The sequence below is a fragment of the Schistocerca cancellata genome, chromosome 4, assembly GCF_023864275.1.
Source record: "Schistocerca cancellata isolate TAMUIC-IGC-003103 chromosome 4, iqSchCanc2.1, whole genome shotgun sequence".
NCBI classification, from domain to species: Eukaryota; Metazoa; Arthropoda; class Insecta; order Orthoptera; family Acrididae; genus Schistocerca; species Schistocerca cancellata.
Window position 1 is genome coordinate 328144200 of NC_064629.1, and position 25016 is coordinate 328169215.

The window sequence follows — 25016 nt, forward strand, 5'->3', positions numbered from 1 at the left end:
GTGAGCCGTTAGGAAAAGAACCGAAAAAATAGAGTGCATACCGTTTGACTGACCCATGCGTTTTCCAGCAAAAGCAAATCTAAATGAAGCACGTCAAGTTTAATTTGAGAGGGTCAGCGCAACAGGGTCTAACCCTTTCCGATGCGAAAACTGAAATACTGACTCCGTCTTCTGCCATTGGGATGAACCATCTTCCTACCAAGTCGGTTAGTCCAATTCGTAATATGTATCTTGTAACGAAACCTTTAATCTTTGCCCTAAAAGTATTTCATTTCGCTTTGAGAGCAGCACTGGTCCAGCCTGACACAGCCAATGAAAATTGAGAACCAAGTCACGAGTAACAGAAACAAAGTGGCTGACATTCGAGACGATAGTGACTTCTCAAGCGTTGAAAATTACGAAAATAACACGAAAGATTCACGAAAACGTGAAAGAAAAATAACGAGGGATGTACGAATACTTTTCTGGGCAAGAAACATTAAAAAGCAGAAAAGGAATACAGGACAATAGTATGTAGGTAGAACTAGCAAGAACGTCCAGGAGTCCATGTAGTTGTGAACGTAAGAGTTACGAATGCTTTAGTGAATAAGAACGTGAAGCAACGTTCAAGCAATTCTGGGATATTGGTGATTTTATTACGCAAAATGCGTTCCTTACTGGATGTGTTAAAATAAAAGGTGTTACTGAAAGGTATAGTGTTAATGGAAATGAAAGCAAAAGACAGAACATGTGCGGGTACCTTATTTCTATTCAGGGCTGTGACAAAAAGGATTTGTAAAGAAGCTTGGGATTGATAATGGGAGGCTTTCTAGAGCAGTAAAAAAGAAGCAGAGTGAAAGACCACCAAAAACTTTGATGGTCGTGGATGCAATGTGAACCTACTCAATAAAACTAGTGACCATAAATACAGTTTAGTCGTAAATCATATTAATAGTTTCCCACTACAAGAGTCTCACTATCGTAGATTTTCTGCTGCCAACAGAAAGCACTTGCCTGAAAGTGTAAATGTTTCTATTATGTATGAACTTTATTTTATCTGGACGACACAGGAACATGATTCCTATAATATTGTTTTATTAGTGACCATATTTACAGGTAGATTTTCAACACAAAATTCAATCTCTCCGTTTCTACCCCATCTACTAACAGTTGCGGCGTTTGTAACTCTCTGCGTATAAAAGTTTCAGCTGCAGACAATGATGCCGACAAGAAAACTGCAGGAAGGGTTAAACTTGTACCAGTTAAAGGCGCAGGCAACATAAAACAATCTAAAAGCTGATGTAACTTATTCGAAAGAACAGAGTTCTATGAAATTTACAACACTGGACATGCAGCAAGCATTACTAACTCCACATATACAGACTAGCGACGTATGAGATATTGTATCGATAACTGTAGTCGTAGGTCTCTTTGGCTTGTGATGGTGCCAGTGTTCACAGTGTGTATTTGTGTATGTGTGTGTTATCTTTAGGGAGTTTCTTTAAAAACCGAGGTTTTAAATTCGCTTGCACAGTGCATACTTGCTGCAGTTTTGCCTTGAAAATGGCAGGGAATGCTCCAGTCGAAATATCGGCGATTGTCGACAACGTCACCCGGTTGCATCCTCGTATGTTATTTGAACATTGCATAAACCGGGAGAAACTAAAGTCTCACGAGGCATGAGTTGCTTACGTGCAAAAAAATTACCGTTTTCACAGTGTGTCACTGGGCTCATCATTAATTAATTTTTTTGTGAAAAATCTCTTTGTAAAATTTATATAAGAATTTTAGGATTAAACAGTGTTTCATTTCATATAAAAAGTCTAACTTTCATGTAAACAAATTTCTTGTCCTATCCTACATACATTTGAGTGTAACAGTGGTCTAACCAATAAAAAATGCAGTAGCATAATCATTAGAGTGCTGTGCGTCTAAAACTACAATAGGAAACTTTATGTACTTTTGTAGTTAAATTGACTAAGCATCATCTAACTTACTACAACCAACAGAATTGGGTTTCTAAAATTCTAAGAAAAAACACAATCATGTAACTTTAACTTGCTTCTCCTCCAGTCTTCAAAAATGTGAGTTACACTACTGTTGCCCTGACACTCTCAACTGAAACTGACAGAATCAAAAAAGTGGCTTAATATGATGACTTCATGGTAAAACGCAGCCACTAGTGAAAAGACGAGAAGGCGGCTTTTCAAAGGCATTTCTAATTCTTTTGATGGTCAAGCATGGATATTATTTGAAGGTTATTAAAGAGCAAATAAAGAGGAGCATCCGTACGTGCTAAAGCCGACAATTCGTTGGTTTTCAGACGTCGATGTCAAGAGAACAGACCGTTAGTGTGTTATGTCTATGATTGTTATTCTTGTACATTTTTTGTCAGACTTTGTGTTGTTACAGTACAAACCTCCTGTGAATTTATAAGAATAGAAGATTTAGTATGAGAACGAACCGTGAATTCTTTAGAGGCTGGTTTTCGGCTGGGCTGCGTGAAGATTGCGAAAGTCCACTCACCGTTCACGGCCAGCAAGTGTCTGTTATCTTCGTCAGTCGACAGAAAGTTCAGTTGAGGAGGTAAAGGCCATGGCGGTGACAAGTAATTGAAAGTGGACGCTCTTCAGAGTAGCGATGGAAACTTTAGCTAAGCCGCGTATCGACTAACCGTGGTTTTGCGGTCACGAACGCGGTTGCTTCGAGCGTAAAATCAACTGTTATTCATTGCAGTGGCACATATCGATATGCGGCTTTAAATGGCTGCATTTCTGGCTGATATGCCGGCACAATTGTTATGAGTAAAAATTGAAATAAGTTTACTTACAAAAAAATGTTGTAGAACTAAACCCAGTTTCGATGTAATTCAGAAACAAACGTATTTCATTGTTTTCCATTGTTCCTAGTTCTTTTTGCTCTTCCACTGAATTAGGAATAATCTATGAGCTGTCTTTGTTTTAAATTTGGTATTCAAGATGGCAGATGCGAAGTCGGAAGAAAAACCGCCTCCCTGAACAGAACAGCTTTTCTGTTATACGTTCAGTAAGAAATAATATACGTTATTAGTACTCAGTTCATGCAGCTCTTAACGAAAGCAATAAAATTTTTTTTACAGGGGAGGCATTATTTAGTTCGCTGATATTCCTTATATTTTTAACTTTACACCTTGCACGAACAGTACTGCAGCTCAGACATGTACAGCAATACCAACTATAAAGATTAGAAGTGAGTCAGTGCTAATTTGGGGGTGCATAATATGTTGGGCTAGATTTACAAAACTACGAGTAACGTGAAATATTGGTGTACTGAAGGCAAACGTGCATTAATGGGAAAAGACTAGATTTGGATTCAAAAACAGCAATACATGAAGTACGCTCTGCACTGTAAGGTGACATGTTAAGTTCGTATGTAGAGGAAAATTATGTTTCTGATTTACACATGTTGAAATTTGTGGAATATCCTAGAATTTTGGATAAACCGGTATGGTGACACCACTTCCAGAACTTTGGGACAAAACATCGGCGGTGAAACCGTCTCAGCTGATAGAATCCAGTCATAAATGCTCCGAATATCACGTCCTCTGCGAAGAAAGAGAGAACTTGCTTACGTCGGCGCTTGGTATCACACAACACACGCAACTTACATTTTTAAAAGTCTTCTGTGCCTAGTTTTTGTTAATAAAAGTCACAATTACGGATTTTCAGTCTTCTCTGTATGATACAATGGCACTAATTAATTCCCACAAAGCCATCAACGTCAATTTGTCTTCGTGGTAGAAAATGTTTTAAGATTAGCTACATTCAATCGATGTTATCACGACAATTTGGCCATAGAAACTATTAAAAGAAAAACAAGGAAGATCCTGTGTCCAGATACTTGTTGCTCTACTCTAAGTTTTACTTTATGCGACGCCAGGTTTTGTTTTATACCCTGGTATCCGACCCACAGCGTCGCTGATACAGCCTCTTCTTGCGCCTCCTTGGGGTCCAGGCATCAAAGCCTGATTGCTGTAGGTCACGGACCTTATTGGGGTTATTGTATCACGCGGTGCCAATGTAAGGAAAGTCGAAATATATAGGAATCCGAATTCATTTGAAGCTTTGTATATGTGTAGGTAGAGACGAGGTAAGTACAGAAGTAATTTCCGTACACAAGGTTAATACAAAGAAAACTGTTCTGATGCGTATGGCAACACAATCTAACAATTTTGTTCCTACCATTCATATAAAAACCTTTCACGCCCAGAAAATGAGTAACATACTGTCGTTATTAGTTATGCCTGCGCTAGTAACCGATAATGATCTTCTAGCAGACGCTTGACTGCCTTCAAATATTTCGTGGTTGTTCAAATGGTGAATCACGTCCGTTGTATTCTGTATTTCGAAACTAATATACATGAAATAAATATGAAGTTGTTCTTTATTTCCTCGGAAATCCATGAAATATTCTTAAGACTGTATGATGTCTACATACTGAAATTGCTTATGATCTCAACTGCAACGCTTCGTGATCGCTAAGTTCCACATAAAGGTTACCCTTCCACAAAAAATTAAATAAGGCTCAAATTAACAAAATGCAATGTACTATTCTCAGTTGTGATTATACAAACGTCCATACTTATATTGTACAACTTGACATTTTCATTAACACCTGTAGTACTTTGGTATTTTCTATTGCTTAACCTCACCGTAGCTGAATTCAGCTCGAATCCTTGTAATAATATTTAATATTTGTCTAATAAGCAAGACATCAACCCAACTTTATGCTTTCGTATACGAAGTTTTAAGATGTCGTTGAAAAGACCTTGCAGAACCACAGTATCGCAAACCCATAAATAAAAGTCGAGAAAGCGCCTTCTCGAAGCTCTTGAGGTAACTTACCATCTGCGATCTGAAAATAATTAATGAATCCAAAAAGTTCAATAAAAATAATACCAATCGCCGTTGTATCGGTTTATTTCTAGGCAACCAGTTTCGACGTTACACCACGTCATCTTCAGGCCTAAACTGAGGAGGATATAACAGAACAATAATTACATATCGAAATACAGAGCATATTGACTAAAAGAATCAAGTGATGCATATTACTTTACGTAATGAGAATTATACAGTGCATGTTATATGAGAGCAATGAATCACATTGAAATACAGTGTGTATTGCTTGAAAGCTGCAAGTGTTACATGTAAATTTCCTTCGTTACAAGAACTCAGTCTTAATAAAACTCCATAACACACCGTAATATACACTATCAGAATTAATTAGTTTTCATACATATTGTAAAATATTCAGTATCGTCATAGACGTATAAATAAAACAGAAATGTTATAGTAATGTAACCATCAGTCCAGCATATTCATTGTCTTCAAAACGTATGACTGTACGTGACAGACGCCTTGTTTAGTCAAAAGGTAAAAGACGGGTAAGAGGAACCGACAAATCGTATGTAAAACAGTACCATGATAACATGTCGGGTGAAGTAAAAAAAGGGGGGGGTTCACTATAAGGACTGGGACTATTTAAAATAAGTATATACAAAGGAACGAACCATTATGGAATTTTATTAAGACTGAGTTCTTGTAATTAACGAAATTTACATGTAACACTTGCAGCTTTCAAGCAATACACTCTGTATTTCAATATGATTTATTGCTCTGATATAACATTCACTTTATAATTCTCATTACGTAAAGTAATATGCAACACTTGATTCTTTTAGTTAATATGCTCTGTATTTAAATATGTAATTATTGTTCTGTTATATCCTCCACAGTTTAGGCCTGAAGATACCATAGTGTAACGTCGAAACTGGTTGCCTAGAAATAAACCTATACAACGGCGACTGGTATTGTTTTTATTGAACATTGAACAGTAGAAGTCCCATACTCTACCAGATGATGGAGTTACATTAATCCAAAAAGTGGTTCGTTGCGAACATACAATACGAGCAAAAACGTTTTTGTTTGAAAAAGCTGATTTGCATTATTCTTGAAAATATTTAGTGTAATTATTTTCATTTAGGCATTGTGCTGCGCCTCGGACTTGCTCTCTTCTACTATCTGATAAAGCTGATACTTTAGTTAGCTAAATTTATGGAAGATGAGAATTGGAAGCAGATATGAGCTTTGCATTAAATTTGTAATTAAAGTTGTGCTTCAAAATTCCAAAAGTCTTACGTAGTTCAAACCGATTAACGTTACTTAAAACACCTTCTGCTCTCAGCGCAATCATACGAAGACCAGTTCATTAACATACGTTTGAAAATGCATAAAAAATGGAAAACATGTTAGGTGAATGAACTACCGAGCGGCTAAAACCGATCGCGAATTAAGTGCAATGCGTAAACAGAACGAAATATGACCCACTGAAACGTAATCACTTAGGCCACACTACCATAACATTCGATGTTTGACGAGGACAGACGTCGAGAAGCAGATATGGCTCGCCACACAGTGACTAATAGAAAAACGTTACCTCACGATGATCCAGAATTATCTTCGAAAGAAGCTTTGTATTTAACTGAGGTACTTCACACATACAAACCCATCTGCTGTTTTCATGTATTTTTCCCTCTCTCTCGTCATGTACACAGGTAGAACCAGAAGGAAAGGTACATGCTTTTGGTGTATAGTATTAGTGATCCGAACAAAAAACTTCGTATGGACACCTGTCCTATTCCAAGATAGAACACATTTAATATACATTGTAATTTTTTTGTATTATTCAAACATTGCCATTGTTTAAAACGTACAACAGTTGTGTAGAGGAAGCTGAGACGGACCATTTGATACTGAACACTTGTGGTCTATCAAGTCGGGAAACTAGCTCAAACTGGCCTACACAAACTACCTGAACTACAGCGTATGAGCGCAACGCGAGTTTTCAATATTATCGCGTAGTAATGGGGCAAACGACTCTTTTCAACAACCGATTGGCCAATTTTCTTGCAGTCGGTGTTTTCAATCGAATGAAACAAACAAATGAATCTAGTCTGCGGCCATGTTTCATGTAATGTAGAATTCCTGACTGTCACATGTATCTGTCGGTTACGTAGTTATATGAATGTTTTCACTCACGTATATACATACTTTTTCTTCCTTTTCCATGGGGAGCGACGGTGCCGTCGCCGTATCTCCTGCTGCTACCGCCAGGGCCAGCGTGGAGGTGGCGCGGTGGCCGGTGCGAGCGCAGTAGCGTAGTGCTGTCACTGACTACCTTCTACCGCCGTCTGCCATCCTGGCACGGACGGCAGCAGCACTCTGACGTGGAGGTTGATTTTTTAATAAATAAATAAATAATAATAATGCACATCATTACACCTTTTCAGTAAAACGAAATGCAAGCAGTCGCAAAAATTTGGCGAAGTTTCTTTCATCTTGTCGTACCCCTAAGAGAGCTTCTATTGCTTGCTCAACTTCGTACTCTCAAACGAAGCTTTTTGCGTTAATTGTACCAGTTTAATGCCCAGCAATCTATTTGCCAGTTTTTAAATAGTGAGAAAACAGTTAGCTTTCTGTACATAGTTAAATGAGTATACATATTGCTTTCTTTAACTTCGGTGTATCCATCAAAATGTCTTCACGTACACCTGGGGTTATGTGTACCCCGGTTTTTATTGTATACCACTGTTTTGCTTCGCCTAACGAAAAGTACTACAGACCGGCTTCTCTTAGAAACTCAGTCATTTAAACCACTAAAAAGTGCTGTCAGTTCAATGAACGAATGAATACATGGTTCTACGGAGAGAAAAACTACTGAGTGGTTTGCTTCAAACGAAAGAATGAAAAACTCAGTCAGTACGCAAAACAACACCGGACTGTGTTAACTGTTTTTTTTTTTTCGATTGCCCTCACAGACTGGTTCCACGCTAAAGAAATGAATAAACAATAATCCAACCAATATGTAAAAACACAGCCGACTGATTCCATTGTTTCCATTCTGTTCCTCCCATTGATTGGTTTCACACAAAAGAATGAATGAAAAATTCAACCGATACGTAAAGCTCGAATCGAATGAGTTGGTTGTTTTCCGACAACCGACTGACTCGATTGTTTTAATTCGGTTGTTCTCGCGCTCTCTTCGCATAAGCTGTTGGTGCTAGATAAAAATGAACTGGACCTTTTTGTAGGAAATGTAGTTTGATTTTGTACTGTAACACGTTTTTGCTGGAGGGTGCAGTTTTTGAGTTATTCAAGAAAAACGTACGCAAGTGAGATTAGGTGTCTCCTATCTACGATCGTTATTACTGTAACGCCTCAGAGCACGTATCTTTCCTCCTGACTCACCCTGCATATGCAACCACTGCCAGTAACACACAATTTCCTACCGTGAGAAAAATCACCTTCGAAACTCGTCAAAAACATGTCTAGTGTCTGCTCGCTTTCGGGCCACATTTGTTTAGGCTGCTCACGCAGCAAAAATGTTCAGCAGAGACACTACCATAGCAGAGGCTGCTTTCAGAGGCAAGGCCAAAAATTTGTTCATGGATAATCGATACGAAATTAACTGAGTTTTTGGTAGCTGGCAACAATCCAAATATAACAGACAGCCTTCAAGCCCGTGGTTTCCTCTTCGGTGCAATAAGCAGTAAAAGTTATGGGTTTAGTACTCTTCTACTCATTTATAATGATTGATGCAGCTTAAGTGAAATGACAGAATTTTCCCCGTGCATGTTTCGTGTTGCAGGCCTGAAAAATCACAGATTTGATGTTGGCTTATTCCGCAAGAGTCCGAGCGTATTGCTTTCTTCGGTTTCTGAGCGCATGGTTTGAGAGAAATGCAGCAAGAAGTTCTGGAGTATCTCGAAACATGTGCTCTCATTTCCTAGCCCTACTGCAGCGATTCTTCAGAAAAGTGGACGGCCAGATTTTCGCGCCTAAAACGACCCAGCAAATCAGCGAGTAGTCGAAATGTAACTGCTGTGCAAGATCGAGATAAGACTGAGTGGCATATGAAATTAGGAAATCGATCATCTAAACGGTTAACAAACAGTATCAAAGGTAAGCTGCGTAGGGGGGGGGGGGGGGGGGGGACAGTCATCCTGAGATTTTCGGGAACTTCCTCGCAGATTGCTGTCCTACCAGGACGCGTGATGTGCATAAAAGCGTGTTCAGAGACATTTGTTTCTGGATGTCGCTAGACCGTACAGACAGACAGGTAAGCGGTAATGCTATCCGAGTGAGGTACCTAATCTTATTTTTGTTTTCAGTTGTATTTTTGCTGTATTACAGTTTTAGTTTCGTTTCTTCTAATAATCCACCATTCTAGCAATATGAAGACAGACTCGGAGGGTAGTTGCAATATTATTTGTGTGGCCCACAGTCCCGTCTTCCTTAGCCACAGCCGGCCGGTTTGGTCGAGCGGTTCTAGGCGCTTCAGTCTGGAACCACGCGACCGCTACAGTCGCAGGTTCGAATCCTGCCTCGGGCATGGATGTGTGTGATGTCCTTAGGTTAATTTGGGTTAAGTAGTTCTAAGTTCTAGGGGACTGATGACCGCACATGTAAAGTCCCATAGTGCTCAGAGCCATTTGAACCATTTGAACCTTAGGCACAAATCCATAAATCCTGTTTTATTTACCTAGGTCCGTTAGCTCTCTTCTTCTTTTGCTTATGCATTAATGGATGTTGGCGAGTACATGATGCATCTTTATTCTATGAACCTGCAGTAAGCAATAGTTGATCTGCACTCGATAATCCTGTCCACTGGGTTATGTTATCTAATCACGATATACGAGGACGTGCTGAAAAGTAATGCCTCCGAATATTTTGTGCAAAAACTCTTAAGCATTTTTAAATAAAACAAACGTTTTAACATTCTACAACTTTACTTTTCTGTCTACATGTTTATTTCTCAACATAGCCACCCATACGGTCAACATATTTCTCTCAATGAAAGACCATTTTCTTGATACCGTCACTGTAGAATGTTAGGCTTTCTTGATCGAGCCACGGCCTCACTTCCGCCCGCACCGCATCATCACTATCAATGTGCCACCCTCGAAGATGTTCTTTAAGTTTTGGAGACATGAATATCGAATGACGCCAAGTCGGCATTGTACGAAGGAAGATCGATGACAGTGAACCCAGAGCGTCGGATTGTTTCAGATGTCTCAACGCTCGTGTGTGGTCAGGCATTGTTATGGTGAAGGAGAGAGTGCTCCATGTGTGGCCGAACTCGATTGCTGCACGCTGTTTCTCACGCACCAATACAGTTACCTTACACACCGCCATGTTACACGTTACAATTCGGAGCCCTCAAGCGGAATAGGGCTGCAGATATGTAGACGTGAAGAATGAGGATGTAGAATGTTCATAACTTTTCCTTTATTTAAAAACCCATAAGAGTTTTCACATAAAAATTCGGAGGCGTTACTTTTCAGCACGCCCTCGTACTTCTTCGTCCCTCCTCCTATTTTCCGCTTCAACGTTCCGTTCTGCTATCAACTGTAGAAGCATATATTTGGTGTTCCGTAATGTATGTCCTACGTCAGCAATTTTTCTGCTTTTAAACATTTGTTAACATATTTCGCTGTTTGCGAATAATTCGCAGTACTTCGGTGTTAGTTACTCTTGCTGTTCACAATATTTTAAACATTCTGTGGTAAATCCCCATTTCACACTCCTCTGTCTTCCTCGCTGTTGGCATATTTAGTGTGTATTCTTCAGAACCTCCCTGCATGAAATAAATGTTCCGCCCGGAGAATGGCTTGGCACATTATGAACTGCATTTACGTCGAGACTCCGCAACTCACTTCACGGCGTGTGACAGAGTGTACTTTGAGTACACGAGCCATTCCCCGTTTTCCTGTTCCAGTCGCGAATGGTTCGCGGAAGTAACGATTCCTGGTAATCCTCCACGTGGGCTCAAATCTCTCTGACTTTATCTTCATGGTATTTTCGCGTGGTAGGAGGAAGTAATATATTGGTTGACTGTTCCAGGAACGAGCACTCTCGGAACTTTACCACACCGTGATACAGAATTCTTTTCTCGCAGCGTCTGCCCGTGGAGTTGGCTGGGCATCTATGTAACGCTTTCACGCTTACTAGCGTGAAACGTGCTCCTCTTCTTTGGGTCTTCTCTATTACCTTTAGAAATCCCTTCTAGTATGGATCCCAGACTGACAAGCAATATTAAAGTCTCGAGGGCATTTTTCTTCTGTCGTTGCAACTACAAAAATGCATGAAGTTTTTTTTTATTTTTCACCAGACGCGTTTTGCTTTATTGAGGTAATGCATTATTAGTGGTCTGTAATTAACTTATTTACATTTTGATTTGCTCTCAGATAAAAAACGGTTCGTTAGGAGTAAGTAGATTTGTACTTACGGTGACTGTTGGTTGATTTCTCGGTTACATCGGGAAATGCCGTCTGCTAGCACATCGTTTTCTGCGTTAGACACCGATAATTTTGGTCTAATTTTTAGATGTTCTGCAGCACTATGCATTTCTTATGTTTTTCACAACACACTTTTATGCACACCACTGTGTTCCCGATGTAAGCGAGAAATCAACCTAAAATCACCGTAAATCCAAATCAACTTATTCCTAACGAACTGTTTTTTGGTCTAAAAGCAAATCAAAATGTAAATAACTTAATTACAGACCAGTGATGATGCTTTACCTCAATAGAGCGAAACGTTCCTTGTGAAAAAAGACATGCAGTTTTGTAGTTGCAATGACAGAAGAAAAATACCCTCAAGAATTATAAAGCAACTACGGACACTATGGCACACAAATGAAGAATATTCAAGTATTGGTCGAACGAGTGTTTTGTAAGCTATTTGATCAAAATTATTTGTGCATCTTTTAATTGACATTAATATGGAATGTCAGCACGCTTCGCCGTTATGGAGGCGAATGTCTGTGGAGGAATGGCAGCCCACACTTCCTCAAGAGACGAAGTCAGTGAACATAGTTACATTGGACGCTGAGGTCTGGAGCGTAGGTGAACTCAACCCAAAGGTGGTGCACTGGGTTCAGGTCGGAACTCTCAGTACGCCATTCCATTTCAGGAATCTTTCTGTCCACAAACCAGTGCCTCATAAACACTGCTTTGTGACAGGGTGTACTGTCATGCTGAAAAGTCAATCATCGTCTCCATTCTTTTCCACTATTAAATGCAGTACACATTGCTCTAAAATGTGTTCAGATCCTTCAGCATTCAGATTTTTCTAAATCGCTATAAGCGGACCATAACCTATCCACGAAAAGCACAACCATGCTGTAACATCGACTTCTCTGTATCTCACTGTGTGCACTGCACATGATGGCAGGTAACTATCTCCACGCATTCGCCAAACCCAAACTCTTCCGTCCGATTTCCACAGCGTATAGGTGAGTCATCACTCCAAGTAACTCGTTTCCAGTCATCCACTGTCCAGTGGCATTAGTCTTTACACCACCTCAAGCATCGCTTAGCACTGCTCACAGAAGTGTGTGGCTTATGGAGAGCTGATCGACCATTGTACCCTATTATTTTTAACTCCACAGTCATTGAGCCACCTGGACCTCTGGTAGCACGTTGAAACTCACGAGTAATTACTTCCGATGATTTCACGCGACTTTTTACAGTCACCTTCTGCAATGCTTTATGTTTCCTGCCTGTCACTACATGAGATCTGCTGGTCTTCGTTTAGCTGAAATTGTTCCTTTGAGCAGCTGTAGAAGGATTGAAATATTCCGGATGCGTTTGTTACTCACGTTTCCAGAATCTGGGTGTGCTGTGAACACAGCTCCCTTGCTCAACAGTTGCTCCTGAGTCCGTCACTCCATATCATATGAAATGACCATGAAGTAAATAGGCTGCTTGAAAAATCAACTGCGACGCCCACTGGAAACGCCATAAATGAAGTTCCCGAATATGTGAGGGGTCTCGTCTATTGCTTATGACTGGTGGACCTTGGCACTCAGTTGGCTAAATTATTAGTTACAGATTCAAAGAGTTGGATCTGGTAAACATGAGATACACTCAGAAAACATAACAATCAAGCAGAACACGTCAAAGGTGAAATTAACAAGGGGTTTGTAATGACTGTACTTCAACAGAATGAAACAATAATAAAAAAGGTGAGTGCTTGTTATGGTCGTCACCAGCATGATACTGGACAACTGCGATTGAGGTGGTGCCCAGACACATGAAGAACAACAACTGAAGCTTCAAACCGTGATATAAATATTTATAATAAGAAAAATTACAAAAAAAACTGTATGAATAAGAACAGAGCACACAACAGATAAAGAAATAATGAAAAGATCAGAAAAGTCGTCACAAGACGTGTCAGCTCCTGTGAATTAACTGAACATTTCATCGAAACATGAGTGCTATCTGAATACGGAAAAAGATCCCCTTAAAACAAGAATTAAACTATAGAATACATGCATTAAAAAGTGTTGGTCGCATATAGCGTATGATACGCTACAAGCGGCCATAAGTCGGACATGATCTTCTCTCACTTCACTCTATCACCGATTACGAAGACTTATGAGCACATTGCAGTAGCGGTCTTATTGTGGTTGCGACTGAGATGATTAATGACAGGTCGCCGTGCAGTGAACCGCAGTGGCTGCTAAACGTGGCTGGTGTATGCCGAAATGTTGTGATTGTGAGCTGCGGACCTAATCATCTTCATGATTGCCGATCTTGGGTACGGAAAAATCTCTAAGTTCAGTGTTAAGCTTTGAAAAATCAGCAGAAGACCTCAGCAAAAAAAACAAAGATGAGTGCGGAATCATGAGTCGCATCAAGTACCAGTTTTCCAAGTGAGAATGCCTCTGTAATTTTCGATACCCTTTCTTCTGACCTCGGAAAGGCACCCAGCACAATCTTTCTAGCCAATCCCTTGAGGGCGCTAAGTGCCCCTTCAATAAGGGATCTGGAAATAAGTTCACTAGCTCCCACAAACAAGTTAATGTTGTATCCACCAATGAGCTCGGTGTTTTCAGAAACGAGAATGGAGTGGCACCTCATTCCCATGACCGGACTTGTTTATAAGAGATTCTGGAAATTTCTAGGTGAGCTTAGCTCTGTGTTCTCACGGAAAGGCAGAATTAGGAACTTTTACAGACGGAGTCTGAAGTCCAAATGGTTCAAATGACTCTGAGCACTATGGGACTTAACATCTGAGGTCAACAGTCCCCTAGAACTTAGAACTACTTAAACCTAACCAACATAAGGACATCCCACAAATCCATGCCCGAGGCAGGATTCGAACCTGCGACCGTAGTGGTCGCGTGATACCAGACTGAAGCGCCTAGAACCGCTCGGCCACTGCGGCCGGCAAGTCCAAATACAGCGGCATATCGGCAAGTGGTCAGCTGAAGACTCCACCGAAAGTTTACTAACAGGCAGAATTCTCACCCCTACGACTACCGGTCTCCCGTTCTGCTACTGAAAGCACTCAACGCTTCTTCTAACTTCCTTCTGTCCCATTGTCTAGAGTACATGCAGGATTAGCGCTGACAGGCGTGCTCGGCTGTTTCTGTGGTCTACTACTACGAAAACCGCACTTCGACTGATGGCTGAGTCCTTGAGAGTGTTGGAAATCTTCATCGGTAGCCTGTCCCAAATGAAGGGAGTTCCTGTAGCCTCAGAGCCAGATACATTAAGGAAAATAGCTACTATAAGTTCAAATGGTTCAAATGGCTCTGAACACTATGGGACTTAACTGCTGAGGTCATCAGTCCCCTAGAACTTAGAACTGCTTAAACCTAACTAACCTAAGGACATCACACACATCCATGCCCGAGCCAAGATTCGAACCTGCGACCGTAGCGGTCCCGCGATTCCAGACTGTAGCGCCTAGAACCGCTTGGCCACTCCAGCTGGCTTCGGTAATCGTCGACGTTTCCGTGTAGACCTCTCGCTTTAATTTTCCTCGCCTGAGATGTATAGACTAATGCAATGTTTTTTTGTTTTCTGAACACAAATTCAACGATCTCTACATATTCTGCTAAGAAGGTGTATAATTACCTGTGTCGACTGGGTAGATCGACCGTCATGTTGGTACTATAGTTCTATAGTGCTCAGAGCCATTTTGATTACCGAAGACATAAAATGGCTTAAAAGAAGGGTCTATTCTGTTCTAATTCTAGATGATATTCAGCGTTGAGTGCTGTCCGTCCGGAATCGCTTTATAGCATGTTTCATTGCTCAGTGTTAATATTCTGGACACTCACAATAATAAACACACGAACCGTTGCTGACGTACGTCTTTGCTTACGTTTGGATCAATAGAGCAGATATTAGCGGGCCCTCTTCTCTTGATGGAATGACAGTGGTTGGAAGTTCTGTTATAATTTTATAATTTCGTCACGCTACACAAATATTATGTCGTTGAAGTTCTCTGCAAAGGGCATAATCAGTTCCATAGAAAAAAAATCATGTGGTTCCATTAACAAAAACAAAGTGTAATAATTCGACATTCGTTGAAGTTGTCTTCGAAGGGCCTTACCAGTTCCACAGAAAAAATTGTGTAGTTCTATTAACGAAAAGAAAATGTCATAATTCGGCAGCTATAAATATAAACAATTGCAGCATATGTCAGAAACTTCACCACATTATCCTCTATAATTAGCGAAAATCTCACCCCTATATATTTACTCGTTCTGGTTTTTGTCATAGTTCCTTTGCCACGCACCAGACTCCAGCAATTTCACTGAAGTTTGTTCATAGTGTTAGCGCTGAAAATTGACCCCAACAGTGGCGGAGGAATCGGTTGTTCGTAAGTTACGCGTGGACGTGGACTGTATAAGTAGTGGTGGCTGAACCACACGGCAGCTGTTAACTCCCTGTTTAAAATAAGCGTTTATTCCATTTGATAGAGCAATGCCGGACCGGCAGACAGCATGCGTTACCAGCGACGGGCGTTGGCGCCAGCAGAGGTGCTGATTCGTGCCTTGTGTGGCTCCTGGCAGCCTGACTGTCTTTTGATCGACACGTACCACACTGAAAAGGACGGTGTTTAAACTGTAGTACCCAATATCGCCCAAGTTGAAGGCATATGCCCGTACTGGCTGGTGATCAACTACGAGGATGGCCCTCAGATACTGGTGAACAGCTACAGAGAGACTGGGCAGCTCTAGCCCAGGCTCGAACATGCCACCCACTAGGAGATGTTTGGCAGCATAAGATAGCCATCCGTCTGGTGACCCAGTGGTGCAAAGACGCCAAGTAGTTTGCGTACGATCCCCAGCTCAGACAGATGCCTGCAGCTTGCGGAGACGAAGAAGTCCTTGGAAGGTGAATGGATGGTTCTTCTGGCAATGCAGTGGTCTTCACCTCGAAGTCAACAGCTGACAAAGACGGTGGTTTTCGGCATCAGGTACACACCACAATACTGTCGTGTATAGAGGATGTCTGTGAACAACTGAGAACATCTGAGAGTGAGAGAACCTTTTTTTTGGGGGGGGGGGGGATTTATGAGAGCCTGTGGCAAGTACTCATCCAACAGCAGCACTAACCACACCGAAAAGCACAACAGGCGGTAATGGTCGAGCGTCGTCATTTGATGCCGATGACTTCATTTGTCCTGATTTTCTTGATCGTTAGTTCCTGCAGGATCCTAGCCAGACCTGTAATTTTGTTCAGCTTCGCCCTTCAGAGGTGCTGGGTAGCTTCTTGGACTTCGTCAGCGTCCTGATACGCCTTCTTGTGAAACGGTGTCTGGACTTCAGGCTGGCGTTCGCTTCACTCTATACGATGTCGTTTTGCGGAGCATCGCAGGAACAGTTCGTCGCACCTGATGTAATTGTGGTGTAACAATGATTTTGTCCCCAGTGACCCCCCCCCCCCCCCCCAGCTGCTCAGTGTCTCCTTATCGCAACCAATAGTATGCAGATCTTTACCTGACAATTATATCGCCAGAATACATTCCCAAAATTTCTAACTATGCCTCTAAAGGTGTTGTACGAAATGGTCCTATTGATCTTATACGTGCACCTCCCTGTTTACGTCTAAAGTGTGCACCTCATGTTGGCAGGGCAACTATTTTACCTGGCTGTGAATCCAACAATGATAATAAAGATGGTGCTATAGTATTGTCTCATTGCTGACAATGGTAATTTAAAAGTCTCAGTTCCAGATTGAGGTAGCTTGTAGATGATTTCGAAAGTTTTATACGCTTACAGTTCCCAACAACTCAAACTGCAACGATCACATAAAAAATATTGTGGCGAAGATAAAACGAAGACTGTACTTTTTTTGGCATAAAAATTTTCTGTCCTCTTCTGGAGAATTGTTGCAAGGTATATGATCCCTGTCAGGTGATATCTGACGGAAAAGTTCGAAGAAATTTAAAGAAGACCATTTCGTTATGTGTTTTTATGGAACAATGAACATAAAGGAAATGGAAATAAGCTTTTGGCGTCATTGGCCGGGATGCCCCTTACGGGGCAGGTCCGGCCGCCTTGGTGCAGGTCTTATCCCATTCGACGCCACATTGGGCGACCTGTGCACCGGATGGAGATGAAATGATGATGAAGACAGCACAACACCCAGTCCCTGAGTGAAAAAATTCCCGACCCTGCCACGAATCGAACCCGGGCCCGTAGGGCGGTAGTCCATCACGCTGACCAGTCAGCTGTTTTTGTTTTCTGTATTGAAACAATCATATAAGCACATAAGCACAAAAACAAAACAAAATAATGAAGTACTGGAACTGTTTCAACACGAATTGGATCCTACAATAGACTGAACAGCCGGCCGGAGTGGCCGAGCGGTTAAAGGCACTACAGTCTGGAACCGCACGACCGCTACGGTCGCAGGTTCGAATCCTGCCTCGGGCATGGATGTGTGTGATGTCCTTAGGTTAGTTAGGTTTAAGTAGTTCTAAGTTATAGGGGACTTATGACCACAGTAGTTGAGTCCCATAGTGCTCAGAGCCATTTGAACCATTTTAATAGACTGAATAACACATTTCAATATAGTGCCATATAGTGCAGTTTGTAAGCTTACAAACCAGAACAAAAATATTAAACTGACAATAGCATCTTCAGTCCAGACAAAGATAGAGAACCAAAACGCAAACATGACTGTCTTAACTAGAATTTCAGTTCTGTCAATTGATTTACAAACTTCAAAACTGTTCACAGAAAGTCATTTGAAGCATACAAACGGATAACAAAGACATGCACAAGCAACATAAATTAAGGAAAACGTCAAATGATGTTAATAACACCATTGAGAAGTCGGGAGCACTCCTAGGAACAGGTGTAACCCCTTATTCGTTGGTATTTTGTTCGCTACATAGTCTTGCATGTGGTTTGTGTCCTTACCCGAGTCTAGAATTACCCTACTCCTTGTTTTTCAAAAATTATGTCTAACATATTACCAAACGTCGTCCTGAAATTTGGTTAAAAAAATGGCTCTGAGCACTATGAAACTTAACTTCTGAGATCTTCAGTCCCCTAGAACTTAGAACTACTTAAACCTAACTAACCTAATGACATCACACAATCCATGCCCGAGGCAGGATTCGAACCTGCGACCATAGCGGTCGCGTGGTTCCAGACTGTAGCGCCTAGAACCGCTCGGCCACTCCGGCCGGCCTGAAATTTGGGTAACGTTTCATCTTCCAACGTGCCGTTCTCATATAAGCCTCGAAACTAATAAGATTATCTTCACTATTGTGGATGATGATATATGTCACAAACTGTCCTTACAGCCACATCACGGTGTTGTTCTTGGTAGCGGGAAAATGTTTCGTGTCCGGCCAGAGCAGGATGTCGGTGCAGTGGCTGGCTGGGCTGCTGCGGGTAATCAGGCCCAGCCTCTGCTGCACCCATTTCTAGTTAATGAGATGGGCGCCACAAGCGAAGCGATGGCGTAAGGTGTCGACCAGACCCCAACGGACGCATTTATCACTGTCACATAAGCCGATTTTATGCAACCTTTCATTAGTGGGCATAACAACGTTTACCACTTTATACCATGTGGACGCCATCTCAGGAGTGTGGAGGGTTAAACTTATGTTGTCCCAAACTGCCTTCCAATGAAGACTCGGGTATTTAAGTTCAATGGGATTCCGGACTATTGGAGATGTCAATCTTTTTTATAACAGGTGCGTCGTCGGTAAATCCTGCGTGAAATAATGTCCATCAATTAGCTTACTTCAAGAAAAAACTGCTTGACATGCCGTAGTTTGTATTGGGGTGGACAAGGAACATAATACCACGGATATGATAAGCGACTTGGGGTGGCAATCATTAAAACAAAAGCTCTTGTCATTGAGGTGAGATCTTTCCACGAAGTATCAACCGCGAAATTTTAACTCCGAATGTCAAAATATCCGCATATGGAGAAATGACTATCGTGATAAAATAAGATAAATCAGATCTTGGACAGATTTACATGTCCATTATTCCGATGTGCTAGTCGAGAGAGGAACAGTAGAGAAATACTCTGAAAGTGAATCTATGCAGTCTCTACCGAACATTTAAACTTTAATTCCAGAGTAATCATGAAGCTGTACATGTACCTACTCAAATCCTACGACCAGAAATTACTCCAAATTTGAGGGTAAGATTTCTATTTAGTGATAATGTACCTTTAAGCAGTAAAAAGGTCGGCTAGTGAGTAACTATATAGTCAATTTGTCGTTTATGCACCTTTGCTGCATCACCGATAGAACACTCGTAGCATTTACCTACAGCTTTGGTGAAGTGTTCTGAGACACCTAGCAGGATGTCATCTAAGTATACGATGGCAGCTACTACATCATTCTGACCATCCAGCATGGCTAGCAACGGTTCGATGACGAAATAAAAGAAAATGGACCGGAAACAGTATTTTGCGTTCATTATTTGATAGTGTGTTTGATAATCTTTAGGTGGTCACCTCACCACTTAACAGTTCGTCTTTTGCAGTAGTCTACCAGACTAATACAAAGACGTAAAATGTATTCGCAGTTTCGAATATGAACCATCATCAGCTGTATAATTGCAAGACAACAACGAAAATTTGGGCTGGACCGCGACTCGAACCTGGATTTACACTTACCATAGGCTGTCCGACCACCAGTCACGGCCAGGCCCAAACTACCATATGTCGTCAACCATGTGTCAACCATTTGTCTACAACCTGTACTCGTACATCCATTATGTATATTAACGTACAGGGAGACATTTTACTTGAAAGTCACTTGATCGGTATTGGCGGACATGTACGATATTGCAGGGCCTGTGTCAATGACTAATTACGATACAGTGTTCCTTCGAACATAACATTGCAGTATCGTATATATACTACTGGCCATTAAAATTTCTACACCACGAAGATGACATGCTACAGACGCGAAATTTAATCTACAGGAAGAAGATACTGTGATATGCAAATGATTAGCTTTTCAGACCATTCACACAAGGTTGGCGCCGGTGGCAACATCTACAACGTGCTGACATGAGCAAAGTTTCCAAACGATTTCTCATACACAAACAGCAGGTGACCGGAGTTGCCTGGTGAAACGTTCAAAAAATGGTTCAAATGGCTCTGAGCACTATGGGACTCAACACCTTAGGTCATAAATCCCCTAGAACTTAGAACTACTTAAACCTAACTAACCTAAGGACATCACACACACCCATGCCCGAGGCAGGATTCGAACCTGCGACCGTAGCAGTCCCGCGGTGGTGAAACGTTGTTGGGATGCCTCGTGTAAGGGGGAGAAATGCGTACCATCACATTTACGACTTTGATAAAGGTCGGATCGTAGCCTATCGCGATTGCGGTTTATCGTATCGCGACATTGCTGCTCACGTTGGTCGAGATCCAATGACTGTTAGCAGAATATGGAATCGGTGGGTTCAGGAGGGTAATACGGAACGCCGTGCTGGATCGCAACGGCCTCGTATCACTAGCAGTCGAGATGACACGCATCTTATCCGCATGGCTGCAACGGATCATGCAGCCACGTCTCGATCCCTGAGTCAACAGATGGGGACGTTTGCAAGACAACAACCATCTGCACGAACAGTTCGACGACGCATGCAGCAGCATGGACTATCAGCTCGGAGACCATGGCTGCGGTTACCCTTGACGCTGCATCCCAGACAGGAGCGCCTGCGATGGTGTACTCAACGAAGAACCTGGGTGCACGAATTGCAAAACGTCATTTTTTGGGATGCATCCAGGTACTGTTTACAGCATCATGATGGTTGCTTCCGTTATGGCGACATCACGGTGAACGCGCATTGGAAGCGTGTATTCGTCATCGCCATACTGGCGTATCACCCGGCGTGATGGTATGGGGTGCCATTGGTTACACGTCTCTGTCACCTCTTGTTCGCATTGACGGCACTTTGAACAGTGGACGTTACATTTCAGATGTTTTACGACCCGTGGCTATACCCTTCAATCGATCCCTGCGAGATCCTACATTTCAGCAGGATAATGCACGACCGCATGTTGCAGGTCCTGTACGGGCGTTTCTGGATACAGAAAATGTTCGACTGCTGCGCTGTCCAGCACATTCTCCAGATCTCTCACCAATTGAAAAGTCTGGTCAATGGTGGCAGAGCAAGTGGCTCGTCATAATACGCCAGGCACTACTCTTGATGAACTGTGGTATCGTGTTGAAGCTGCATAGACAGTTGTACCTGTACACGCCATCCAAGCTCTGTTTGACTCAATGCCCAAGCGTATCAAGGCCGTTATTACGGCCAGCGGTGGTCGTTCTGGGTACTGATTTCTCAGGATCTATGTACCCAAACTGCGCGAATCACATGTCAGTTCTAGTATAATATATTTGTTCAATGAATACCCGTTTATCATCTGCATTTCTTCTTGGTATAGCAATTTCAATGGCCAGTAGTGTAATACAAGGGTATTTCTGGGTTTGGAGATCTCTCAGACAGGCGAAAATCGCAGGCCGCCAAACGTTGACAAAGGCGGCAGTGATGTCCAATATTGTGCCCACTGTTTATTTTCTTGAACTGCCCAACTACCATTTATCAGCCGTGGGAATCAGTGTAGTTAGCCCGTCTAAATCACCTAGTTGCTGCGTACCAACAGAAAGCTAGCGCAATGTGGCACGACAGCGTACAAACAACGCGCGAAACAACGGAATAAGCAGCAGCAGCTGCTGTGGAGAGGGGCGGGAGTAGGAGAGCGCGCTGGCACGGTCTGGTGGCGGCGGGCCGGACGCATGCGTGCGGGGGCGGCCTCTGCTTCTGATGCGCGCCGCCTGGCTTTCACTCCGCCGCCGCCAGACCGCCGCGTCGCGCCGCGCTCGGTGAGTGCTCCCTGCTCCCTGCTCTGCACTTCTGCGCACCACGTGCATCCCCGCTCACCAGCACCACCTCACTTACTCTGTTAGTGCGAACACAGGTTTAGCCTTAGCTTCCGTGATTCGCCGCATTTCTCCCCGTCTGCAAAACACCCAGAGTTGCTACGAGAACTGGGATAGAGCTCTTCAGACAACTGGCAAAGGAACGTCTTCGAAGATATCTGGTATCATTTTGATTTCGTGTATTACGTCACTGCTACTGAAATGCTGCTGTTGTCCTCAATGTCAGTACTCTGTCACAATCTACGCGACACAAAACTAGTTCCTTATCTCAAAATTAATAAAATATTCCGGGCTGTTATGCCATGGTCGCATGGATTTCCCCTTAAAACCCAACGTTTCGGCACCATCTGAGGACATTTTCAAGGGGATCATAGCTTCTTGAATGTCCGATTCAGCAGGATGTGAATCGGAACATTCAAAGAAGCTGCGATCCCCCTTGAAAATGTCCGGAGATTGTGACGAAATGTAGGGTTTTAAATCTATCCGACCACAGTATAATACCCGGAATATTTTATTAATTGCGATATTTCCGGCCGTGGAAATTTACATTTTACAATTAGTAGGTGAGGGCAATAATATGCAATATCCTACTTCACTTCTTGGAGGAAATAAACTGCTGCGCCATATCTTTCCTCCAGTCTATGGACTAATGTGCCACATGCGCGTCTGTCTCGTGTGGACGTCAGTATCTACAGAAGCAACACAAAACCTTTGTAAACAAGTACGAGTGTCTCTGATGGCTTGCCTTGATTTTCCTGACACAGTACCATATTTGGGATCTCGCTTTTATTTTGACCACACTGACATTTCGGTGAAGACACGAGCTTCTATTTGCTCTGTATTTTCGTTTTTCTCAGATGCGATGGTGCTCTTGTACTGATACATTTACTGGTAGACCTTGGAGCGACAGAAATATACCGCTAAAAGCTTTTCCAGACATTTGGAACTAGACTACTGTTCAATTCACAGCTTCCACCCAAACCCTATAAGAGGGAAGATCGATCAGTTTTTCTTCACCGTTCTCACGAACTCCCTAAAAATATCTATCACTGAAGAGGCGTCAGTTTGTGCAGGATTAGAAACACTTTGAAGATCAAGATATCGTGATTTCAAAAAATAGACGATGAGGTATTTCGCACTCCACAATGTGAATTTAAGAAACGTAACAGGATGGAATTTCTAGCATTCAATGACGAACTCGCTGAAATATGTATACCACACTATTTACGTTCTAGAACTGGAATCCATAACTCAGGACGTTAAGTAATTATTGTCGGCCTCACGAAATAAAGACGTGTAGAGGAAGAAGCGGGAACACGAATCAGTGAGAACAATACCATCAATCCGAAATTTTCCATTGCTTAAATCACGTCAGCGTAACAAAGCAGCACCGACACTATTTAGATGAGCTAAAATGTTAAATGCTTTGTCAGTAAAGGGCAGTATTTACAGAAAATTAGGACTAAGTGCAACAAAAACAGTTCCATGTCTAGTCTAAACAAATTTCATAAATACTTCGGTTACTGTCTCGATTATGAAGGGGGAACGGCCCTAGTGCAGCAGCCCTTCACAACTAACTTACTCGGAAAAATCATCAGCTGCCGTTCTCAAGGTTTACGCGATTGTATGCCGCGAAGCCAACGAGCGCCATCTTCGAAAATGTTTGATCGAGCAACTCTCAAATATCCGATAGACGACGATATTAGGACCAAACCAACAGAGCCCGACCTCTCTGTGGTTCACCGTGAATGGAGTTTTACAGTAAATAAAAAGCAGCAAGCCGATCGTGGTGAGGGAGTAGCGACGAAGCGCGCACGCCCGGTGGCTGGGATAACGGAACACGGGGCTCAGTTCCGGCGTGCGCCGTCCGTCTCTCAGCATTCGCTCTGCCGATGCCTCTGCTGCTAACCGCCTCAAGCACAAACTGTTTTGTACTGAAGGTCGGTATCAACTGCCATCATCGGAATTCACCTCTGAGTGGCGATCCGTTAAACTTCTCCAGCCTGTCACGTCACTGTCTATTCATTTTTTTATCTTCTTTGTTTTGATAACTAACCTTCCTCTTCGTACAAACCGTCAAGCAGTACATTCCAAGTGCGCATCCCTAAAACTGTCGAGCTCTGACGCACTGTTCTCGTAATATATCAGTAAATGGCAAGACGTATTTGTTGCACGTGGTTTTTCCAAATGTTCAAATGTGTGTGAATTTCTAAGAGACCAAACTGCTTAGGTCATCGGTCCCTAGACTTACACACTACTTAAAGTAACTTATACTAAGAACAACACACACTCATGCCCGAGGGAGGACTCGAACCTCCGGCGGGAGGGACCGCGCAGTCAGTGACATGGCGCCTCTAAACGCACGGCCACTCCATGCGGCCGCTTATCCAAAAGATTTGGAAAGAACAAGAGATGCCTTAGAAAATTTTCGGCCCGGAAATTTAAATTCTCAAAATTCCAATAAATTGCGGATGAAACACGCACTGTATGCAATAAAAAGTGTGGAATAATTGAGACAGCGAACTCATTTTCTAGAGGAAGGGGTTCAAACTACCCTCTCGCAAGTCGGATTTACGTTTTCCAAGAGTTTCGAAATCACTTATGACGAAGTTCTATATGGTTCCTTTCGAATGGAGATCTTTCCTATCGTCGTACAATATGAGCTTGCGCTTCGCCATTTATGACTTCGTCGACTGGACATCAAAGTCCCGTTTTCCAGACGAACGTGCTAATTTATCCGATTTTATTGTCACGGCC

At 42.3% G+C, this 25016-nt stretch overlaps 1 protein-coding gene across 1 annotated transcript in view; it reads left to right on the forward strand.

Annotated features, from left to right (window-relative positions):
• Positions 1-22178: 22178 nt before the first annotated feature.
• The window catches only part of LOC126184192 (uncharacterized), a 514613-nt gene continuing 511775 nt past the window's right edge, over positions 22179-25016 (forward strand). Inside the window, exon 1 of the mRNA XM_049926560.1 lies at positions 22179-22202. The gene's annotated coding sequence lies outside the window, so the exon portion shown is untranslated. The remainder of the gene's footprint in view (positions 22203-25016) is intronic.